Genomic DNA, 4,908 nt, shown 5'->3' on the forward strand with positions numbered 1-4,908 from the left:
GTGTTTTAATTCTTTCATTCTACCTATTTTTGAGGATTGTTCTCTTGTTTGGACTTCAGCTGTTGATTCTCATCTTACTTAATTCGACAGGAACTTATGGTCCATTAAATTTCTTATTCCTGATCTAGATATTAATCTTGGGCATCGTCGTTCAATTATTGCATTATGAATGTTGCATAAAAATTTTCATAATTCTGTCCACCCTTTACATTCTGATCTTCCTTGACAATTCCATCCTGTTTGTAATACTAGGCAGGCAGTTGACTCTAATAGCCAGACCTCATCCATCATGAGTCTCAATACTACACAGTATTCTGTAAATTTTATTCCAGCATTGACCAAGTTGTGGAATTATCTTCCTAATCGGGTAATTAAATCAGTAGAACTTCAAATATTCAAAAGGGGAAGCAAATATTTTTATGTATAACGGGCTGACATGTCTTTTTATAGTGTATATATGACATATCTGTTCTGACATTATTACTGTTTGTAGAAGGGTTTATTGTTAATTTGATCTCACCATTCATTTATTTCCTTATTTCCTTTCCTCAATGGGCTATTTTTCTCTGTTGGAGCCCTTGGGCTAATAGCATCTTTCTTTTCCAACTAGGGTTGGAGCTTGGCTAGCAATAAGAATAATAATAAAAAATCAGTGCGTTATTTGATAAACAAGAAGAAAACATTGAAATCAATATATCTATGTTTGACAGTATATTGTGAGATTAATGTGACAATATTGAGTTATTATATTAAATTGGCACGCGCACTATTGGCTAAGAAGAATCAATGGATGTATAGTATGGCTTTGTAAATGAAAAAGAGAATTTAATGATAAAAATAACAGACATGGATCCCGATTTAATTGAAAATATGATTTTTAACGAACAAAAATCTAATATCTTACTCTTCTCGTTTGGAAAGATTTCCTGATTCTAACAAAAGATTCAGGTTCACTCAAATTACACAAAGAATGCGAAGACTTTTTTTTATCGTCTTTCTGCGATACCTTTTTGATAAAACAAAAAACTTCTGGGAAAATCGTATACCAACTGACGTCCAGCAGTGCCTCCTAATGAAGATGAGAGTACTCAAAAAAATTTCTTGCTGCAAAGAATACGTTTGGTTTATCCATAACCAACGAGATGCTTGTTTTTTGCTGTAATGAGGTTATGTTGTATATAGCTCATCAGTATCAAACATATTATGTATATTTGTACACACACGAGAGTATACACACACACACACACACACACACACACACACACATATATATATATATATATATATATATATATATATATATATATATATATATATATATATATATATATATATGCGTGTGTGTGTGTTTGTGTGTCTGTATGTGTGTTCTTATGTGTGTTATACATAGGTTAAAGTTTAACTGTTAGCTACTTGTTTGGCTTTTCTTATTTCCCTGAGTCCAGGAGACTATAAATCTTTGTATGAAACAATAAGTTTTTTTTTTTTTTTTATCATTATTACTCTACATAGAAGACGTATCATAATATCTTACTATTGTCATCATGGATTTTGATTATCTTTCATACAATATTTGGTTTCTCTGCCGCTGGATTTCCTGCTTATGCATTTACCGGGTTTTTTTCCTTTTTTATATAAAAAAAAAGGTAGCGCAATGTGAGGATCTTTTTAACTGAGATATTGATTTTATGTTAGCAAGCAAAAAAAAAAAAAAAAAAAAAAAAAACTTATGTCATTATGAAAATCTTTCACAGTTATAACAGTGCCTTATCTAAGGATAAATTTTCCTGAAATTTTAAATCGAAAGATCCAAAAATTATATTGCGTGAAATGTAAAAACGAAGAGGGAAACAGATAAGACAGAATATATGAAAATTCTCTGAATAATTTTGAGATCTTATTTTCCGATACTTATTCTGAGTCCGGAAGCGTTTCTATAACATGGTGCTACTAGAGATAGAAAAAAATGATATGGGGGAAATAACGGGTTCTCTTTTCAAAGCCAACAAAAATTTTATTATCTGTTTTAGATAAAATAAATCTTTTCCCAGCCTATGTCTTTATGATAAGGACCCAGTTACTTTTAGGAGGAACATAGACGTCTAATTCTATCAGCATATAGACACAGCATTATTCAGGCCATTCACTCGAACGAGACATGTGATTCCCTTTGTCCGGGCATGATAATGCTTTTTTTTTTCTAGACTCGAAGAAATCTACCCAGCCTATTTTCACCACCTACTATCTATTCCACCTTTGCATTATCTTCCATTCCCCTTTATCATTAACTCAAACATTCTTTATTTCCATCTTTAGTGAGATCAAAAAGATAATTTTTGCTTGTGCTATCCACTTTCCTTAAAACCAGAATAGGTTTCCATTGCATTATTCATTTTATTTTTCTCTTCAATTTTTCTTCGGTGGTTTTTACCTTTATTTCTCAATATGGATTGTAGGATTATATAATTTAAAAATGATATCCCCGATGCTGAGGTATGGGAGACCTTATTCTACCATGGTCCAACTATGGGAGAATCTAACTACAACAATAAATCAAAGTGTGTTGAAAATCGACTGCATAATGGAAGAGAGAACAAGAGTAAGCATTTTATATATATATATATATATATATATATATATATATATATATATATATATATATATATATATATATATATATATATATATATATATATATATTAGCTGTTTTGACTAACCGTAAGAAGCCACCAGTATTTAAGACATTATTAAATTTTTATGTTTTATTTCTTGAACGATTGTTTCGTTGATATATGCATATATATATATATATATATATATATATATATATATATATATATATATATATATATATATATATATATATATATATATATATATATATATATATATATATATATATATATATATATATATATATATATATATATATATATATGCAGATGATGCTACTCTCTTTGCATCAATTCCATCCCCTGAATGTAGATCTGGGGTTGGTGAATCCCTTAATAGAGATTTAGCTAAAATTAGTGCATGGTGCAAATTATGGGGTATGAAGTTGAATCCTAACAAAACTCAAAGTATGATTGTAAGTAGGTCAAGGACGGTGGCTCTTCAACATCTGGATCTCAGTATTGAAAATGTTTCTTTAAATTTGTATGACTCTTTCAAAATTTTAGTTGTGATTCTCGACAGCAAATTTACATTTGAGAAACATATAAGGTCTTTGTCTTCTTCAATTGCACAAAAAATTGGCTTATTGAGAAAGTCTTTTAAGATATTCGGTGATCAATCTATTCTGAAGAAGTGTTTTAATTCTTTTATACTACCTTGTTTTGAGTATTATTCTCCTGTCTGGTCTTCAGCTGCTGATTCTCATCTTAATTTGTTGGACAGAAACTTACGGTCTATTAAATTTCTCATTCCTGATCTAGATATTAATCTGGCACCGTCGTTCAATTAGTTCATTATGCATGTTGCATAAGATTTTTCATAACTCTGGCCATCCTTTACATTCAGATCTCCCTGGACAATTCTATCCTGTTCGTAATACTAGGCAGGCACTTAATTCTAATAGCCAGGCCTCTTCCATCATAAGACTCAATACTACGCAGTACTCTAGAAGTTTTATTCCAGCTGTTACTAAGTTGTGGAATGATCTTCCTAATCGGGTTGTTGAATCAGTAGAACTTCAAAAGTTCAAAGTTGAATCAAATGCTTTTTTGTTGACCAGGCGGACATGAGTCTTTTTATAGTTTATATATGATTATTTGTTTTTGACATTGTTAATAGTTTATGTATGACATATCTCTTTTGACATTACTTTTTTTATAATGATTTATTGTTAATTTGTTCTCTTCAGTTATTTATTTCCTTATTTCCTTTCCTCATTGGACTATTTTTCCCTATTGGAGCCCCTGGGCTTATAGCATCATGCTTTTCCAATTAGCGTTGTAGCTTGGATAGTAATAATAATAACAATTAATATACCAGGAGTTGTGTACATTCAGTAACACCAATCTCACTGAAGTGATATCTACTCTAATTGTTGTAAGTCATTTTAGGCGATTTAATCTCTCCTTCTAATGATTTTCATCTTGTATTGCATGTTCCCTTCTCATCTACCCATCACGATGATCTCACCCACACATGGCACTTGAGTGGTCTCTCTTATAAAATCAGTTTTTATTCTGTCCTGCCATTCAACTCCAAATATCCTTCTGAAGGCTTTGTTCTCAAATCTACTCAATATGTTGGAGATTGTTTCGTTGTTATACCAGAACGTGTGTTCATTCAGTAACACCAATCTCACTGAACTGATATATATTCTGATTATTATAAGTCATTTTAGGCGATTTAATTTCCAAATTAAACATGATCTAGCCATTATCTGATTTTTTTTTCATCTTTCACTAAACTCTGATTCTAAAGAACCCTGTGTTGGAGATCATATTTCCTAAATACTTGAACGAATCAACTTCATTAATATTTTCTCCTTCCAATCATATTTTATCTTTCATTGTATACTCTCTTCGCATCATCTCTGGCTTTGTCTTTAGCCCGACCTCGTGTGATATATCAGTAATTCTGGTAAGCAAGGATTGTAAATCCTTTGGCATCCGGCTAATAAGAAAAGCATCATCAGCATACTCCAAGTCTACTAATTTTCTATTTACAAACCACTCCAATGTTTTTCTACGATCTCTGACTGTTCTATGCATTACAAAATCTGTGAGGAGGATAAACAACATAGGTGACAACACATTCACTTGGAGTACTTTTTTGGTCACTGGAAATTCATTTGATAGGACTTCATTAACATTAGTTTTGTACTTATTCTTCTTATGAACAGACTTGACCAAATTCACATATTTAACAAAAATCCCATAATAATGAAGAACGCTCCAC

The sequence above is a fragment of the Palaemon carinicauda genome, chromosome 6 (genome assembly GCF_036898095.1).
Source record: "Palaemon carinicauda isolate YSFRI2023 chromosome 6, ASM3689809v2, whole genome shotgun sequence".
In the NCBI taxonomy this organism is placed as follows: Eukaryota; Metazoa; Arthropoda; class Malacostraca; order Decapoda; family Palaemonidae; genus Palaemon; species Palaemon carinicauda.